Here is a 21,311-nt window from a genome sequence, read left to right as displayed (position 1 = left end):
TTGGAAAAGTCAATTAAATTACCCCCTTCAATTTCTTCAATTTTTGCAATCAAGTCTCTGCTTTGTTTTAATTTTCTTAAGCATGGATTGTCTGTCTTCTTTCAAGTGCCTTTGACTGATTCAATTTATGCTTATTCCATTTTTTGCGATTATTTGTCAATTAAAGCGATACCTTGACCCTTTCTTTTATTTTGGAGGGTAAATAAGTGATTTCATTTCATTAAGACACCAACTCAAGGGAGGTACACTCTATCCTTTATTTTTACTTTATTTGACCCTATGTGTACTTATGTGACTTTACGTGTTTAATTGCATGCCTCTTGAATGTTTATTTATTTCACTTATTTATTTATTTGCTTTATTTGGCTTTAGTTTTTGTATATTTATTTTAGTTCAATTTTGATCATTTGAAAGGCACTTGAATGCCACAGTTGTAATAGTTAGGTTATTATTTTATTTATTTATTCATTCCTTTCCCCTTCGATTGTAGCCTCCCCAAGTGCAATAGTTAGGGGTTCATTTGCTTCGTTTTGCTTTGTGTGTGGTTTGCATGCCTATGTGCTATCTGTTACCGCTTTCATAGGGCTTTTGCATCTAGACAAGCATGCTTATGTGTTACGTGCTATGTGACACTATGTGTTTTGCATGTCTATTTGCTTTAGTATTATATCTGATTATGTGGATGAATGCACATCACCGTGGCTAGTCCAATGCTAGTCATGGTCTTCCCCTCGCCCTCACAAGTCCAATGCTTGTGAGAGAGCCTTAGTAAAGGGCTAGTCCAACGCTAGACCCTTAGGAGCCCTTCGCGCGTTAGATCATGATTGTAAGATAAAATCACTTCATCTCATGCATATTTTTCACTTTCTAGGGTCTTTTATCATTTTGTATGATATTCCCCTCATACGTATAGCCCTTATCCCTAATTTCCCTATATATATACTCCTATGTATGATACATAACATTAGACTTTCATTTCATTTTAGAATTAGGATTAGGGTAGTGCATTTGCTTGATTAGATTAGGGAATAACCCCTTGAATATGGAATATGGACGAGTTTGGCTTTCTAGCCTTGGCACGCTCATATTCCCTCTATTAAAGGGAAAATTGAGTCACGTACATTAGTCCCCCGTACCCGACATGATGCACTCCTTTAAGACATGTATATTTCTATAATTATTTTATCCTTTTTTCTTTTCTTGGAGTCTCATATTTTTGCATTATTCGTGACTTCTCCAAAGAGTCACCATTGGGCCTCACAATCAATGTGAGTGGCACCAATTGAGCTTTGAAGACATATTTTGACCCCCCGATACCCTCCTAGGTCTAGGGTTTGCATCCATATAGTACATCCAAATGTGATAAATCTTTAGGTTAAAAAATAAGAAAATCTTTGACTAAATCACGCAACTAGCCTTAGCTAGGTTGAAAGGGTGCTTTGAATTTTTATCCTTGCCTTTCCTTTCTTCAAATGTGACTCCCGGATCTTTTTCTCTGATTTTTCGTAGACTTGGAGTCGTTTAAAAAGGGTTTTACTATTTTTTCTTTAAAAAATTCATTTTTAGGTGACTTGGTACACCTTAACTCTATACCAAGTGGCGACTCCGATTTTTATTTCAAAAACCCTTTTTAAACTATAATTTGGGCCCAAATCGTCGCATTACAAGTCCCATTTAGGCCCTTTTCCTTTATTCATTTTCTAAAAAATAAAACTCATTTTTTCCACAAATCAAAAATCCATTTTTCTAAACTCATACTTTTTTTCAAAAATGGGGCTCGACAAGAAAACACCACTGCCCCTTGTAATTGATCAAACAATTCATCGAAGTGGGGTAGAGGAAATTTATTCTTAACAGTTGCTGCATTCAGCCCTCGATAATCAATGCATAACCTTAAACTCCCGTCTTTCTTTTTAACAAATAGCACTGGAGCTCCCCATGGTGACTCGCTCTCATGTATGAACCCCCGTTCTAGCAAGTCCTGCAATTGTACTTTAACTCCTTAAGCTCAGCAGGTGCCATTCGATAAGCGGTTTTAGAGATGGGAGTAGTTTTGGGTACTAGGTCAACCTTAAATTCAATCTCCCTTTCAGGTGGCAATGACCCCAACTCCTCCGGAAATTGTAACAGCCCCACTTTCCCCTAAGGCGAACCAAAGGGGTGAGCGGACTGCCTGCCCAGCTCTCGCCAGGACTCACGATGCAGACTAGAACTATCTATAGCAATCCGGAACTTACGAACGAGCGTAAACGAGTCAAAATGGTAGAATAACCCAAAATTAAAAAAAAAAGAAATCCGAAGTCGGCCATGAATAGTGACCGACCCGTCAGAACCCAACCGAAATAGCCAACAACATTCACATCTGAACTTTAGCGTTTACAAATCAAAATGACATACAAAAGTTTTCAAAAGTTAATATATACACACGGTTTGCCAAATCAAAAGAGAAAACGCCCCAAAAGTACACTTAGGGTTTTAATACATGAGCTATACAAAAGATATGTTCAACTAGCTCAATTTGGCAGCCATTTGTCAAATCCAGACCAAAAGGGTTTATTTTCCTGTAAGGAAAACAAAAGGAACGGAAAGGGGTGAGCTTGCGCTCAATGAGGTACCAAACAGATAGCATTAAAATCATGGCATTTCACATTTAACAAATCAGATACACATGTCAGATGCAAAGCAAAGGAACCAATGATTCAAATCAGAAGGATACGGGTGGCTCTCAGGAGCCAAATTTCCAGCGCAATACTTGATCCAAACCGGTTGACTCTCCGTCAACGTATATAGAACCAATGCGTCCGTAGACCCCTCTTATCACCGAATTCCGTCCACCAAACACCCCTTTACCGGGCCCACTCACCGTATTCGAACATAAATGGTAATACTCGAGTATACCCGGAATCAAGGGTCTCAATACCCAAAATCCCCGAACAGACTACCGTGGTTCGTTATCTAATCGTCCAGGCCCTTGCCGGCCCGACTCGAATAACTTAGCCACAGGATTGAGCTCATAGGTCATAGAAATCCGAACAGATGCAGACACAGATAACAGATTCAAATTTTGCATAGTAAATTGGCATATGAACAGACTAGAGAACGAGTGTGATAAAGTACACCCTCGTCTCGAACAAATAAACAGATTGCAGAGCAGAAATCAAGTTAAATAGCAATGGAGGGGAGTGGTACACTCACTGGCTCAACTTCAAAAGTTTTTACTTCAGATTGGCCTTAATCGCCAAGAAACCCTAAAATAATCAAAATAAACCAATTGAAGGTTTCATATCCAAAATCGAGTAAACGGGATGCACAAGTGAGGCTCGACTACACGTCGTACGCCTTGCCCAAAAATACTAATGCAAGGGTGCAAAAACATGATTTTCTTGGTAACAAAAGATAACATGAAGACCTAGGGTTCCATCAAAAGGCAAATCCAACTTAAAGAACCAAACGGCCTAGAAAAATCGGACAGCATTTCCCCTCAATTTCTTACTTTTCCAGCCATTAAGGCTTCATGATTTCCTCAAATCAGTCCCAAAACCTCACACAAAAGTCATCTCATTTCCCAAAAGCCGTTCACTAGGCTCAAAGCAATACAAGTACAAAAGTTAGCTAGGAAATGACCGGAATAAGAGTAAGCCGTAAAACATGCAAACAAGTACAATGAGACTCGATAACGAATCATAAAGCCATGCCAATCACAACCCCAATAGGGTTTCATATACATATATAAGCATAATAGCAAACCAGAAAATCAGAAAATATAACTCATTTGATCAATCAACAAAAACAGGTTTGGCCTCCGTATGCGGTAATGGCACAAAATGCGTTACGCTTATCGGATGAGGGCGTAAGACCCACCATCTCGAAGCTAAAAGACAGGGCTACAACAATATAGAAGGCCTCTCAGTCCAAATCCTAGCACAACTAGGTCAAATGTGCCAAATACTAAACCAGAATTACCAAAACAGGTTTGCAAAACACACAAAACTGTAATGAACACAACTCAGTACAAGTCCAAATGCCAAAATTCCAAAGGCATAAGCTAGCTAAGACATCCAGCTACATTATATCAGAAGACACCAACTTCAAAATCCAAACCAATGCCAGTCAAAATAGACAATTACTATCGCAGTTCGTACATTCTGTTCACCCAGAACAGCAACAGTAAAAACGGCATAACTCACTCTACACTACTCCAAATGCCCTGAAATTTTGTAGGCACTTCAAACTCATCAATACCTACAACTTTCATGTTTTGAGGAAAGTCCAATTCGGCCTCTATCTATGACCTAAAATTTCGGACAGAATGTTCAACCAAGAACCCTAATTTTCCAGAAATTCTTCCAAATTCAAAATTGATTGCAATTTCCTATCATATGCACCTACTAGAGCTAAAGCCCCTTATTACCAGCCATCAAAAACAACCACACCATCAAGATCATATGAAACCAGAAAATTCATCATAAAATTGAAAACTCCACCAAAACACTTCAAATCAAGAAACAAGTCACATAATCCATCACTTTAGGTCCCATTAAGCACCATATAAGCATCAATAAGTGTAGTAGAATGTTTAATCATCACTTACCTAAGAAATAAGAGAAGAGGAGTTGTAGACCACCCTAGCTCTTCAAGAAAACTTCACCAAACAACCTCTATCACCAACTAGAAAGATTTTTATGGAGTAGAAATGGATGTAAGCAAATGTTTTTGGGTGATTTGCACCAAGTAGTAGCTAGAACTTGAAGAGTTTCTTCTTCCTTCCTTGCACAAGAGGTTCGGCCAACAAGAGGTAAGAAATGGTAATTTTTTGTGCATTTTTGAGATATTTAACCAATTTTTGGTCAAAAGTCAAAATAGTGAATAGTAACTCTTAAGTCAAAACCAATGTAGTGGTGACACTTGTCACCTACATTAATGAAATCTTATCTTTCTTTTTCCTCTCACATCAATCAATCTCACTCTCTACTTATCTCTTAACACCCGATAAATTTTACACAGTATCCGAAACTTAACCTTATTGGCCGAATTTTTCCGAACTTTTCGCACTAGCGGGTCCCACGTCCAATATATATTCTTAATTTTCTAAAAACTCTCCAATACTAGAAAAATTATCTAAAAACTATAATTGCTCATAAAATTTATCTAGAAAATTTTTCGGATACAGAAAGTGCAGAAAACAAGCCATGAAAAATGAGAAAACCTAGAAAATGCAAATTACGGGTTCTCACAGAAATACGTCCGGATATTCTCGGATTACCGGCATGTCCTCCAACTTAATCTTCTCTCCCGGGGTGTTAATTAGAAAAGCTAGATAACCGTGCGCCCCACGACTAAGCAATTTCCTAGCCCTTATTCCCGAAATGAGCGCAGATGAGGCTAACATACTCCTCACGTCTAACTTCAAAGTTGCCTCACCTGGAATGCAAAACTCTACCACTTTCATCCTACAATCTACCCGAGCATGGTAATGAGCTAGCCAATCCATACCTAGAATGACATCGTACCCCTTAAGGCTAGACTAATGAGGTCGACTACTAATTTCCGTTCGCCAACCCAAATATCACAATTTCTGTACACCTCATTTGCAAGTAAAATTTGATTACCCGTAGGTGTTCTTACTTCTAAGTCATAAGGTAGACTTTCAACTTTCATGTCAATTCCAAGCATAAATGTAGGGTTAACTGTGAGAACCTGTAATTTGCATTTTCTAGGTTTTCGCATTTTTCATGGCTTGTTTTCTGCATTTTCGTGAGTAGGAAAAATTTCTAGATATTTTTAAGGAGCAGATATAGTTTTTAGATGATTTTTCTAGTATCGAATAGGTTTTGAGAAATTAAGAGCGTATATCGGACGTGGGACCCACTAGTGCGAAAAGTTCGGAAAAATTCGGCCAACTAGGTTAAGTTTTGGATACTGGATTTAATTTACCGGGTGTTAAGAGATAATTAGAGGATACTTTATGGATTAGAGTGAGAGGGAACAAAGTGATGACTTGCATTAATGAAGGTGACAAGTGTCACCCTTGGATTAGTCCTTAAGTAAGACTACTATTCCTTGTCTTACCATTTGGTTAAAATATCTCAAAAATTACCAAAAATTCACTCTTTTCTTCTCCATCTTGGCCGGCCTTGTCTAGCAAAGGAAGAAAGAAAACTCTTCAAAGTTTTGGCTTCCATCTAGCTCAAATCCTCCAAAACAATCACTTAAACTTGTTTCTACTCCATAAAACCTCTTCATTAGGTGTTAGTGAGTTGTTTGGTGAAGTGTCTTGGGAAGCTAAGGTGTCAAGCAACTCTCCCTCTCTTGTTTTACTAGGTGAGTAGTGAATGAACCTTCTCCTTCACCTAATGAAGCTTAATTTGTGCTTAGTGGTAGTTAAAATGTTGAATTTTGTGGTTTATTTCTTGATTTTGGATGAAGCGGTGAAGTTTTCCATTTATTGGTGATTTTTCTGTTTATATATGAATTTGAGGGTGTGGCCTTCTATGATGATTGAAAATGGTCTATATTGACTCTAGGAGGTGGGAAAAGTGATTAATTGCAACCAATTTCTGTTTTGGAAGAAAATTGAAAAACCTAGGGTTCTTAAGGGAGCATTCTGTCCGAATTTTTAGGTCCTAGATAGAGGCCGAATTAGCCTTAGCTCAAAACATGAAAGTTGTAGGTAATGACATTTTAAATGTGTCTACAAAATTTCAGGTCAATCTGAGTAGTGTGGAATGAGAAACGTCGAAATTACTATTTCTGTTCTGGTTTTACCCGAATGTAAGAATTGCGCCTGTAATTGGTTGTTTTGGTCAGGATTTCTTCCGAATTGGTTGTTTAGGTATTCTGATGAAATGTAAACCTATTTCTTATCTTTCAGCTGGTTTTGGAATTTCTAGATTTGGACTTGGATAGCCTGATTTATGATGTTTCCGCTAGAATGCGTTTTGTGAATCTGTTTTTCCGGTTCTGGTGTAGTTTCTTGCATGTTTGACCTAGTTACCCTCGAAACTGGACTGAGTGGCCTTCTTCAATATTGTAGCCTCTTATGTCCTGAATATATCTGCAAACTTTTCGGTCAAGCGGATCTGTGTAGCTCGAGTTATAACCAAAACACTCGCACCTATTTTGTACCCTGAAATTGTGTACGTTTTGAATTTCAGCCTCTGTCCGTGCATTTTTCCGTTTTGATCCCATACGATCTGGGTGTCAACTCCTTCATAAGAAATGTAGATCTTGGTTTTGGCTTCGAAACGATATGAAGTACGTCGAAATCCGAGTTCCGTAGCTCCTGTTATGACCAAAACAAAATCGATCGTCAGAACTGCCTTGAATCTGGACAGTTCTGACAGGTACTTTGGCACTCAATTTTCGTTCTGTTCTGAGTGGATTCAAGTCTTGGCCAAAACATAAACGTTTTAGCCTTATGTCTCATATTTCTAATGCCTTTGGAATTTCCTAATTTGGATTTGTGAGCTGGGAGTTATAGTCCAGAAAACATACCCTGTCCGTTACTTTGGAGTGCGAATTCCTGGAACGGTTTTCTGCACTTTCGACCCATCTCTGTTCAGATCCGGAGTTAGGGGTCTTCATGAAAAGTATAGAATTTTCTCTTAGCTTCGCAACGGTATCTCATGTACCTTGATCCGACACTCATAGCTTCAATTAGACTCAAAACAGTTTTGACGGCAAAATGGCTAGGCCGCCATTCCCGTTTCCGTGTGCCGTTTCCGCACTCGTATGTGCCGATTTTGCCGTTTTGCTTGTTTTAGGCATATTAGTAGCCGTTGATGATATTATGTGACGCAATCTTCTATTTCAGACGGTGGTGAGCTAGGTGGAGCCGGTGGGGCCTACTAGCTACTCCTCGCGACACAAATTTTGAACTTTTGCTCTTTTGTTCGTTGAGTAAGTATTCAGGCCGCCCTTATGTGTTAGTTGCTTATGTGTTTTGATATGTAAGAAAAGGGTACCTAGGCGAGGGTGTATTTTATCGCACTCGACCTAAACCCTAATTTATGCACACATTTGTATATGTCATATGTATATGAATCATTTTGGAACTAAACCCCTTGAGCTTGTGGCTCGGGGTGACTTTTGAATAATTTTGTGAAGTTTGTGAGTTTGGGGTTGATCTTCCGACCGAGATGGACTATTCGAGCCGGTTAGGGCTTGGTCGAAGTTAGTCCAACCTGGTTTGAGATCACCAAGTTTGTGAATCCGGTTCACCAATTATGTGGACCAAGTTTGTGACCCGAGCTTGTGACTCAAGCTCAAGTTTGTGATTTCGTTCGCCCGGGCAAGTTTGTGAGGTGACTGGCCAGTGAGGGTGATAAGGTGTTCGGTGGGTGTACAAGTGAAGTTTCTACGGACCTTATTTATGGTCGACGGAGTGTCGACAGGAGATCACGCATGGCAAATGACTTGGCTTTGGAGCCACCTGTATCCTTATTATGTGATGTTACTTTTCTGCTTTTGCTTTACTCTTACTGTGCAATTGTTGTTACGTGAGATTTACGCTTTTGCCCCTGTTTACTTACTAAGCATATAGCTTACCCCTTTCCTTTTGTTTTCCTTAGCAGGGGCCGACGCGGGGACTTTTGACACATACACTAGTATAGTTAGGTTTGATTGTAACAGTCGGACAGTTAGGATGTTTGTTTTTGCTTTGGTGGTTTGTATAAGAACCCTCCATAGGGTCTACCTTCTGCTGGTTGTTATTCTAATGTATTAGAGTGGTTTGACTCGATACTTTTGAAGATGTAAATAGAACTCTTTTGGCGTTAGATATCTTGTGAATAGTATGCTTGTAGGTTTATTTAATTTTATTGTTTTAAAATTTTGAGTCCCGGCGAGAGCTGGGCAGGCGGCCCGCCGAACCCTTTGGTTCGCCTTAGGGGGAGGTGGGGCCGTCACATTAACAAAAGAATGAGTGGCACCGGGGTCTATCAAAATTTTGGCTAACCGGTGAAAAACAGGAATCGTACCTTCCACTACCTCCGTTGGTTCAGGCACGGATTGTTGGTCCAGTGAATACACTCTGGCCGGTACCCTCGACCTGGTCCCTCCGACATTGGTCGACTTTGGGTTTGACCTGGCAGTCGACTGAGTATCACTGATCAACGGGCAGTTGACTATCTGGTGCTCCGTACCTCCACACTTTAGGCACTTCCGAGCCTTTCTCCAGCATTCATCCTCTGTATGGTTCGATTTTCCACAATATCCGCACGTTACTCGGGGAGTGGAGGTTTGGCCTCCATGCGGAATGCCTCTACCTTGTCCCTTACAACTTTGGCCTCCTGATATAGGCAACCCTAGGGGAAGACCCTCCTAGAACCTCCCAACCTTGTAATTATCAGAGTTGGATCTTTTCTCCCAACAGAAATTGAACTCGATTGTTCTCATGAACTCAAGACCTCTGACACACAAAGGTAATCAGCAACCTTAAGCAAATAAGGATGGATGAAGCGACACCACGATTAGGAAACAAGCTAATCGATAAAGTCTGATTTGAATCCTAAGCCATGAACTCAAGAATTCAAGAGTAAGTTCGATTAAGAACTTGAAGGAAAATTCCTCACGATTTCTGGTTGTAATAATCTGTCCTTACTCATACAAGAGGTACCTTTTTATAGGCTAAAACTAGGGCAAAATCCGGCCCACATAAACCTGGAAGAAATTCGGTCCGCATAAAAAGCTTAAAGAGCCAGCTCTTTAAGGCTTTCCGATAAGGCCCAATAAGTAATAAAATACTCAACGCCTAACAACTACTAAACTAGACAGTCTTAAAACAACTACCAACTAAGCTAACAAGTATGAGATCATTCCTTCACTTCAAACGTACAAGTGAACAAAGTAACTTCATGGTCCATCAAATCTTCAAACCTAGCTTGCTCTGATGTGACACCCCGATCTAGACAACCAAAACACCATGGTTTAGGCAGCGGAAATTTGACCCAACTAATCCCTAGAAGTCACGAACAATTTTGATATTATCTCAACCCGTAACTGCTCGAATTAACGAACCAAATTGGAGGTAGTAGAACGCCACAATCAAGGAGATACTTGATTGATAAGTTCGGGTGAATAACTTGAGAAGATTCTCAAGTATTCAAAGGCAACTCTCTTGCCAAAAAGAAAGTGAAAACTCACTAATTGTATTTAATAGTCAAAAAAACTGGTCTCCAAAACAAAGAGGAAGTGGGGCTATTTATAGCCGTTACAAGCATTAACCCTAATCCAAAAGTTGACAAAACTACCCTACATACTTAAGAAAGATTTTGGGCCTTACTTACTAACAAATGGGCCGCAATTAAACTATCTTAATTACCTAGACTTTTTAAAACGAGAAATAACTAAAATCAACGAGGAAAATCAAATAATCCTACTAAACTCAAGCATTCATGCAATCAACTAGTCTTCACTTGAATCTTCCAATTCCCCATGTGCTTGAATGGGCCTTGGTCTTTATATTCTCATCATTCCCCTCCTCTTAAAAGCAATTTGCCCACAAATTGAAGCATGAATGGTGACAAGACGAGTTACATGTCTTCGACTCAATCTTGTTATGATGGCTACAGATGGCATCCAATGCAAAGCCCATGTGCTAAGTTGGAAAATAACCCTCGCCGAACCTTGAATCTCACAAACCATCTTCAATGTATGCTCAACTTTATTGTTTGTGGTCATGAGGTAAGGGTCCTCAAAGTGGTATGAAGTGTATCCCGTGAAATCGAACTCCGGCTCGAACACACTTGCAAGGCACCAAGGCGGATTTGGTGATGTTGGAGCTGCATGTGGACTAAGAGCAAGACGAAAATCATAATGGTCATTGAGGTACTTGTTCTTTAAACGAACCCTTGGTACACAACCATCCTTAAAATATGGAGTGTTCCCTTCAAGATGAGCTCGAATCAACTCCCCTTTGGTGTGGACTGATTTGAGTTGACATTGTTCCATGAATGGATACCAAGGGGGTTTAACTCTTGGAGTACCAACTCCATGGAGGCTTGCAATGTCTACAATTGATTTTGGAATGGAACACACCAAGATCAGCTTAACTTGCCTTTGCTTGATCTGTATAAAAGAAGAACACTAAACAAAGCAAAGGTAAGTTTCTTAAGAAAATAATAGGCCTTCACCGGGTTGCTCAAGATCAGCCCACTTTCTCTTCTTTCTTTCTTTTTACCACCCATCTCATTAGATTTTTCCATCTCTTTTTCTAGTTCAACAGCTGACCCTTTTATCTCATTACTTTCAACTTCCTCGGGTTTTACCTCTGCAGGCACAATTCCCTCATCTAGCTTTTTCTCCATTCTATAACGCTCAAGCTCACTTTTCATGGATGTTAGATCAATACAAAGTTGGTCATAAGTAAGTGATACAAGTGCAAGACGACGACTATTAAATAAGAAGGACTACTTATTAGTATGTCCATCAATTTTAACTTCTCGCCTCGACATCCATGCTTTGCCCAACAACACATGTGTCACTTGAATTGGGACTACATCACACAACACCTCATCAACATATTTGCCGATTTGAATAGGTACAAGTGTGTGCTTAGTAACCCAAACATCCCCATGAGTGCTCGTCAACTTGTACGGTTGAAGATGATCAATGGTTGGAAGATTTAATTTCTCAACCATGATAGCACTTGCAAGATTGACTTCACAACTACCATCAATGGCCAAGCTACAAATTTTATCTTTGACACCGCAACGAGTATAAAACCAACCAAGCAACTGAGATTTGACGAGGTCCAATTGCTCATCTACACCACGTAATGCCACTTCTTTGACTCCCTTAGGATCAGGAAGACAATGTTGTGGGCTAGCTTTTATGCGTCTTATACTCACCATGACGTATGAGGGAACCTGCAAAAAGTTAGCAACGAAACCGAAGATATTGCCTTTCACGCTCCCTTACGTGTATCCACTCGCACTCGTGTATATGGATGTCACTCTAATGGACTTACCAAATACCTTTACCTGTTGGGTTAGGTAGTTGAGAAATGCTGCTCAAGTCCAACAACCGTTACCAACCTTTCCACAAGTGTAATCACAAGAATGTAGGAGAAAATGTAGGAAAGTGTTCCTAGAATTTAGGAGAAAATATAGGAGCAAATGTAGGAAAGTTTCTTAAAATCTAGGAAGAGAATATAGGAGAGTTTCCTAAAGTGGATGAGAGAATATAGGAAAGATCCTAAAAATGGATGAGAGAATTTTAGGAGAGTTTCCTAAAAAAATGGATGAGAGAATTTAGGAAAGTTTCCAAAAAATGGATGAGAGAGTTTAGGAAAGTTTCCAAAAAAATGGATGAGAAAGTTTGGGAAAGTTTCCTAAAAAGATAAGAGAGAGAGTGTCCAAGGGAGTAGAAGGAGTTATCCAAGTGCTTTACTTAGTTTCCTAATTGATTTTGGAAACAAGTTAGTTTTTGGAAACCTTTTGAAAATCCTCTTCCTCTTGAACAACTTTTGGTAACCTTCTTGAAACAACTTTTGGTAATCTTCTTGAAACAACTTTTGGTAACCTTCTTGAAACAACCTTTGGTAATCTTCTTGAAACAACTTATGGTAACTTCCAAATTCTACTCCAAGAAAGATGGCACAAATCAGATTTGGTTCCCTATTCAAAACAATTCGGTTGCCCCTTTCTTTCCTTTCCTTTTTTTTTTTCTCTTGCCAACCAATTCCTCTTTTCTTTCTTCTTTTTTTTTGTCTTTTTTTTTTACTACAACTATCAACCACGACACAAAACAAGGAATTCCACAAATAATAACAACCAAGAACTCCAAGATCTTTCAAGAACGTTCAAGGAAGTTGTCAGGAACTTCAGAAATTTCAAGATTGTGGTCAAGAATTCAAGAAGTTCAACATTATTGTAAGTTCTCTTCAAGATTCACAAAATTCCAACAAGTTTTGCCAAAATTCAGATTTGAAAACCAAGTAAACAAGTTGGATAACACAAACAACAAGGCTGGACAGATTTGTATTCGGATAAACAGTAACTATGAACAGTGTCGGTGAACAGTAACGATGAACAGTGTTGGTGAACAGTACGATGAACAGTATTTTTATTATTATTTTTTTTGGTTCTAAACAAACGAACAGATTGGGATAAACATATATGACTCGAAATAAACGAAAAACAAAAAATATATATATATATATAACCTGGTGGTTGTCAACTAGCTCTGGTACCAACTGATGTGAAACCCCGATCTAGACAACCAAAACACCATGGTTTAGGCAGCGGAAATTTGACCCAACTAATCCCTAGAAGTCACGAATAATTTTGATATTATCTCAACACGTAACTGCTCGAATTAACGAACCAAATTGGAGGTAGTAGAACGCCACAATCAAGGAGATACTCGATTGATAAGTTCGGGTGAATAACTTGAGAAGATTCTCAAGTATTCAAAGGCAACTCTCTTGCCAAAGAGAAAGTGAAAACTCACTAATTGTATTTAATAGTCAAAAAAAATGGTCTCCAAAACAAAGAGGAAGTGGGGCTATTTATAGCCCTTACAAGCATTAACCCTAATCCAAAAGTTGACCAAACTACCCTACATACTTAAGAAAGATTTTGGGCCTTACTTACTAACAAATGGGCCGCAATTAAACTATCTTAATTACCTAGACTTTTTAAAACGAGAAATAACTAAAATCAACGAGGAAAATCAAATAATCCTACTAAACTCAAGCATTCGTGCAATCAACTAGTCTTCACTTGAATCTTCCAATTCCCCATGTGCTTGAATGGGCCTTGGTCTTTATATTCTCATCATGCTCCTTGCTTGTATGGTGAATGATCAAGGCTCGTAAAGCTTCCTTCACCTTCTTGGTTCTTGATCTTGTCATCGGACCACCAATGTGATACGGATACGGGTGTGCAATAATTAACTTCAACCTTGGGTCAAGGATCCTTTGATCAACATTGGTGGTCTGATGACCAGATCGAGATCCAAGAGGGTGAAGGAAGCTTTACAAGCCTTGATCATTCACCATACAAGCAAGGAGCAAACTAAGTTTGAAGATTTGATGGACCATGAAATTACCTTGTTCACTTGTACGTTTAAAGCGAAGGAATGATCTCATACTTGTTAGCTTAGTTGGTAGTTGTTTTAAGACTGTCTAGTTTAGTAGTTGTTAGGCGTTTAGTATTTTATTACTTATTGGGCCTTATCGGAAAGCCTTAAAGAGCTGGCTCTTTAAGCTCTTTGTGCGGACCGAATTTCTTCCAGGTTTATGTGGGCCGGAATTTTGCCCTAGTTTTAGCCTATAAAAGGCACCTCTTGTAAGAGTAAAGGATAGATTATTACAACCAGAAATTGTGAGGAATTTTCCTTCAAGTTCTTAACCGAACTTACTCTTGAATTCTTGAGTTCATAGCTTAGGATTCAAATCAGGCTTTATCGATTAGCTTGTTCCCTAATCGTGGTGTCGCTTCATCCATCCTTATTTGCTTAAGGTTGCTGATTACCTTTGTGTGTCAGAGGTCTTGAGTTCATGAGAACAATCGAGTTCAATTTCTGTTGGGAGAAAAGATCCAACTCTGATAATTACAAGGTTGGGAGGTTCTAGGAGGGTCTTCCCCTAGGGTTGCCTATATCAGTTGGTAATCAGAGCATCAGGTTAATTCTCTTTTAATTGAAGTTGTTCATATCTTGTTAGTTTGTGTCTTTTGTCAAAAAAAAAAAAAAACTGTAGCAATTACTGTTCATCGTTACTGTTCCAAAATACTGTTCATCATACTGTAGCGTACTGTTCATGTTACTGTTCATCCGGGTCAAAAAAAAAATCTGTTTGGGTGTTGTCTTTTTATGTTTTCTGTCCAAGTTCTTGGGTTTGTTATACTTGTGTTTGGGTTGTTAGGGTTTAAAGACAAAAAAAAAAAAAGAGTCACGTACCTTATATTGTTTTAGTGTCCAAGTTGCTAGAGTATTGCTGGAATTTTCTTTTGAGTATTGCTGAAATTCTGTTTTGCCTATTTCTTGAGTATTGGTTGTTGTTCTTGCAAACCCTAGACACCACAACATAGTTTGGGGAAGTTCTTGAGCTCCTTGAACAAAATTCTTGAAGTTCTTGAACCACCAAATCTTGTTTTGAAAGTTCTTGAACAATAAATCAAGAACTAGGGCCTTCTTGAAATTTGCATAATCTTTCATCCGTTTTCTTGAACTTGTTGGTGTGATCTCAATTTGTGTTCCTTGAAAGCCAAAAAAAAAAAAAGGAAAAAAAAGAAAAGAAAAACAAAACGAAAGAAAAAAAAAAGGAAGAAGAGAAGGAATTGGCTCTCATACAAAGGAAATCAAGTTTCCAACGTGAGTTTCCAATTCTTGGTGGGTTCCCTAATCTTGATTAGTCTCCAAATCTTGGTTGATTTCCCAAAACTTGAGTTTCCTAATCTTGATTGGTTTCCAACTCTTGAGTTCCAATCTTGATTGAATTCCAAAGACCCCAAACGACCTAACCAGCCCCAAACACACCCAATTCCGTTTTCAAAACCAAACCAAACACCTTAGCCCAAATCGCCTTGGGAGTTCTTGAATTTCTAAAAATCGGTTGAGCTAGTTTTGCGATCCGATTTGACTGAAATTTGAGGACTGGTTCGTATGTTGTTTGAGCACTCCAGAAACACCATTTACCTTCCAAAGTACTGACCAGAAACTCAGCAAAACAACAGCTCAAAAAAAAAAAGGTTCCAACTTCGGGTAGAGTTTTTCTAAGATTTGTAAAATTCTGCTTTGTGTCTTGTTACTTGCTTATAGGGTAATTAATTCTGGAATTTTTGAGAGTTGAGTTGTCTTAAGAACTTCGAGAAGGAAAATTGAGAGTGAGTGTGTTTTCTTGAGTGATACACGAGTGCTTTGCAAGGTAGACTAGAATACACTTGTTTTGCAGGTTAGACAATATGTCTCAAGAGGGGAACATGCCTGAGCCGTCTGAAACCGACGTGTTACTCAAACTGGTGCTCCAAACTCTTCAAAAACAAGCGGAGAGACATGAATTTACGATGGCACAAATATCCGACAGGTTGGCTGCCATTGAGATGCGTGGTACTGGAGATATTCCCAATAGGGCTTCAAGTGCTCAGAGTGTTGAGCATGATGCAGATGATGAGGGGTATCATTCTAACACCTCATTCCGATCAAGGAAAAGCCACAGGGAAGCGAGGGAAGGCCGAGACCGACCTAGGAGAACCGATGACAATCTTGGTTCCATCAAGACTAAGATGCCTACCTTTCATGGGAAAAATGATCCTGAAGCTTACTTGGATTGGGTTAGGCGAGTTGAGCAAGTGTTTGAAGTCCACAATTACTCCGAAGATAAAAAGGTGAAACTTGCAGCTATTGAATTTCAAAATTATGCATCTATTTGGTGGGAGCAAGTATGTGCCACAAGAAGGAGAAATAGGGAACAACCGATTGCCACTTGGACTGAAATGAAGCAAGTGATGAGGAAACGATTTGTACCCTTCCATTATACCACGGACTTGTACAATCGAGAGAACGAACATAAACTCAAGCAAGAGAATGAATCTCTCAAGAGGAAGGGTTCCATGCAATCTACCTCTTTAAAGTCGGTTTATACAAGAGGTGATAAGAAGGTTCATTCAGCATTTTCTAAGACTAAACTTAGAGTTGAACCACCTCATGCGGAGTCATTTTGGGAGACATATCAACGTATTCTACACCAAAAACAAATGGAGTCAAATGGATGCTATCAAAGTGAGTTTTCTAAGAAGGAAATAGCTGACCCTATTCCCAACAAAGGAGTATCTCATCCTATTGAACCATTTGTTGAGGAGGTTGATGATGAGAAAACAATCGAGGGCGTTAAACTAGATAAAGAGATGGAAAAATCTGATGAGATGAGTGGTAAAAAGGAAGAAAAGAGAGAAAGTGAGACGATTTTGAGCAAAAGTGTGAGGGCTTATTGTTTTTCTAACGAACTTACCTTTGCTTTATTTAGTGTTTCTTCATTTGTGCAGATTAAGCAAAGTCAAGTGAAGTTAGTCATGCCATGCTCCATTCCAAAGTCACTTGTACAATTCACTAGTTTCCATGGAGTTTGTCTTTTAGGAATTAAATCTATTTGGGATCACCTCATGGAACAATTTCAATTCAAATCCGTCCATACCAAAGGGGAATCAATTCAAACCAACCATGAAGGGAGAATTCCAAACTTTGACTCTCATTTACTACCTATGGTTCATTCTTCATCTTTACCTTCTTTTGAGTATAATTTCCATCCTAACACTTGTATTTCTTATGCAGATTTTGAAGGAAAGTGTAAAAGGCTAGCAATGCCTTCTCAAGTTGAATCAATTGGTGGAAGGAATAATGAAGTGGCAAAGGGAGTTTTCACACTTAAAACTTGTTCTATACCTTCTTACCATTTAATTGATAATGTACCATTACTTCTTTACCCGATTTCAAATTTTTTTCAAGTTGAAGTTTATTTTGTTTTTGTAGGTTGTAAAGCTGTCCACAATTTTCCAGTTTTGATTAAAGGCTTACAACCTGATTTCGTGCTTATTCCAACTAAAGGTGGTGATCTTTCATGCTTATTCACACAACTAAAAGCTGGTGGCCAAGTGCTCAATTTGTCAACTTCAACTTGTGCTAGTTCGAGTAACCCTCATGAATTGGAATTCAATTGTTTGCTACCTTATATGTTAGAAGATGAGAAATTGCGTGTCACGCAAGATCCCAAAGCTGTCCTCCACGAGTTGTTTAGTGCCTCATCCATGCAACAAGATGCTCACAATTTATCCATGCAAGATGATTCAAATCAATGTCAACTAGTGCTGGATTTTACACCTTTGCACAATCAAGGTGTCAATGTGAAGCTTCATGACCAAAGGCTAATTAGAGAGTTTTGGATTGCCACTTGGGATTTTCACACGCCTTACACAAACTCTTTCCTACCTTGCCGCATGTCCTTGTTTGAGCGCTTCCCGAAGCTGACCAAACGACATGCAACATGGCTCGTAGTCATTCGTCTACTTCCAACACTGCTGTCCTTTAAGCGCACCATCGATTTGTGGACAACTCACTTTCAAGAGGAGACTTTGAAGATTCGAGGACGAATCTTTTCGAGGAAAGAGGGAATGATACGGATACGGGTGTGCAATAATTAACTTCAACCTTGGGTCAAGGATCCTTTGATCAACATTGGTGGTCTGATGACCAGATCGAGATCCAAGAGGGTGAAGGAAGCTTTACAAGCCTTGATCATTCACCATACAAGCAAGGAGCAAACTAAGTTTGAAGATTTGATGGACCATGAAGTTACCTTGTTCACTTGTACGTTTAAAGCGAAGGAATGATCTCATACTTGTTAGCTTAGTTGGTAGTTGTTTTAAGACTGTCTAGTTTAGTAGTTGTTAGGCGTTTAGTATTTTATTACTTATTGGGCCTTATCGGAAAGCCTTAAAGAGCTGGCTCTTTAAGCTCTTTGTGCGGACCGAATTTCTTCCAGGTTTATGTGGGCCGGATTTTTGCCCTAGTTTTAGCCTATAAAAGGCACCTCTTGTAAGAGTAAAGGATAGATTATTACAACCAGAAATCGTGAGGAATTTTCCTTCAAGTTCTTAACCGAACTTACTCTTGAATTCTTGAGTTCATAGCTTAGGATTCAAATCAGGCTTTATCGATTAGCTTGTTCCCTAATCGTGGTGTCGCTTCATCCATCCTTATTTGCTTAAGGTTGCTGATTACCTTTGTGTGTCAGAGGTCTTGAGTTCATGAGAACAATCGAGTTCAATTTCTGTTGGGAGAAAAGATCCAACTCTGATAATTACAAGGTTGGGAGGTTCTAGGAGGGTCTTCCCCTAGGGTTGCCTATATCAACCAATGTTGATCAAAGGATCCTTGCCCCAAGGTTGAAGTTATTGCACACCCGTATCCGCATCACCTCCCCTCTGGGCACCTCATTTCAGAGCACCTCCCCTAGATGCATTCGAAAACCGTACACCTCCAGCCCCACGATCGGATTTAGCGGGTGGCGTGTTCCGATCACTCCGCATTGACCCTTGGGCTCCACTAGGTACCCCTTTCCGTTTTGCGTGAAAATTTCTCACTTGTGCCCTGGTAGTCTCTATCCTTTGGGCCTTCTCCAAAACCTCCGTAAACGTATTAATTTGGGCCGCCGCCAAGGCCTCTTGTATCTCCACATTGAGCCCTTGCACAAATCTCCGTACTCTTCTTTGCTTCGTAGCTATCAGTTCATGAGCAAATTTTGATAATTTCGTAAACTGAGTCTCATACTCAGCTACACAAGAAGTTCCCTGCCGGAGCTTAATAAAATCGTCCTCTCTCTTCTCCTGGACGATAGGAGGAAGGTATTTCTCATTGAATTCCCGTACAAAGTTTAACCAGGTCCACGCAGTTCCCACTCTTTCCCATTTGGCCCTAATTACATTCCACCAAGCCCTGGCTGGACCTTCAAACTGGAAAACAATGAATTGTGCTTGTCTCTCCTATGTATAGTTTAAAGCGGCAAAGATGTTGATCATGGCCTCTAGCCATTTCTCGGCTCCTTCCGGGTCTGGTCCTCCCAAGAACTTAGGTGGGGAGAACTTCTGGAATCTCTCTAAGGCCCTATCTTTCCCCATATCGGGGTCCCTAGGTTGATTTACAGGGGCTTGACCCTGTTGTTCCACTAGACGGGCCAAAATATTAGTCATTTGTTGGATTGCTATTGCCACTTGATCTCCTCCTACAGCCTGGGTTTCAGGTTGTGGCTCAATCGTTGCCTCTCTCTCCTCTCTCGGTTCTTGCACCGGCTCCTGTGCTTGTCTACCCCCACGGCCTCGACTAGGACCGCGTCCTCGGTTAGTTCCCCTGGCTTGACTTCTTCTACCCTCCATGTTTTGGATTTAACCAATTATGGACATATAAACAAAGTAAGGTATGGCTCGTATCGCACGTTGCAAAAGGATAAATAGAGGTAATAAAATGCATAATAAACAAGTATTTTATATACATAGCAAACAAGTCACATATACATGCCAACCTAGGCAAGTCAAAGGCTATACTATCCAAGGAACATAGAACAAAAGAAACCCTATTTGCGTCCACCGTGACACGTCAAAGTCAAAAACAAAAGAAAACGTGTCGTCCAACTATGTTCCTAACTACCCCACAAAAATCTCCTCAATCCCTGATCCTAACAAGTCGTCTGGCTAGACGCCGACCCAACAGACTCTGAGGATGCACTCGGCTCCTCCTCCGAGTCCTCCGCAGGATCCTCCTCAGGAGCACCAGGAACGTCAGGGGCTACAGGCGCTTGACCCTCCTCGGCCAAGTCCTATATCACATCCTCTACCAGTGCCTCGCACTCGGTCAGGATATGGTCAGTCCGGTCTCGGATGTCCTCAACCACTCGCATGAGGCGTCCAGTAGTCGCCTGAACCTGCTCGCGGAAGGCATCAGTCCACTGCTGTTCCTCCAAAAACCGAGGCCTCCAGCTCTCGGATCCGGGCTCCCTGGTCTCGGAGAATAGCCTGGAGACGCTCTATCTCCGAATGGCACCTACGATTGGCGCTACCCAATCGTCTCCGCTCGTCGTCCACTGCAAGCACTACCAGATCAGGGTAGGAGTAGGTCTTCCAGCAGTCGCAGCGTCGGATCTTGTGCGCTGGGGACCACCGCTGCACTGGCCCACCGGGGCTCTCCTGATACGTGATCACGCGACAGAGGGCCCCTCCAGATGTGGCTCGTCAATAGGAGCGTCAGTAGGTATGTCAGTAGGTACGGGCTAAGACGGCCCAGCACTCCCAGATGCATCAGTACCCGCCGTCACCTAGGTTTGCAAATAACACTGCAAAGTAAGTACAGGAGACGTAGAAAATAAGGCTAAAGGCTAAACTCAAGAATAAAACCCTAGCCTATCGTGTCAAGCACTCAATCTATCCAGATCAATTCACAACCTTGGCTCTGATACGACCTGTGACGACCCCACCTTCCCCTAAGGCGTACCAAAGGGTTCGGCTGTGACAGCCCCACCTTCCCCTAAGGCGAACCAAAGGGGTTAGCGGACTGCCTGCCCAACTCTCGCCAGGACTAACGATGCAGTTTCGAGCGATCTATTGCGTTTCGGAACTTATAACGCGCGTAAACAAGGCAAAAGGGCAAAATAACCCAAAATAAAAAAAAATGAAATTCGGAGTCGGCCATGAATAGTAACTGACCCGTCAGAACGTAACCAAATATCGAACAAACATTCACATCTTGAACTTTAGCAAATACAATCCAAAGTGACATACAAAAGTTGTCAAAAGTGAATATATACACGGTTTGCCAAATTG

Source organism: Coffea arabica, chromosome 4e, assembly GCF_036785885.1.
Source record: "Coffea arabica cultivar ET-39 chromosome 4e, Coffea Arabica ET-39 HiFi, whole genome shotgun sequence".
In the NCBI taxonomy this organism is placed as follows: Eukaryota; Viridiplantae; Streptophyta; class Magnoliopsida; order Gentianales; family Rubiaceae; genus Coffea; species Coffea arabica.
This window is presented reverse-complemented; position numbering follows the sequence as displayed.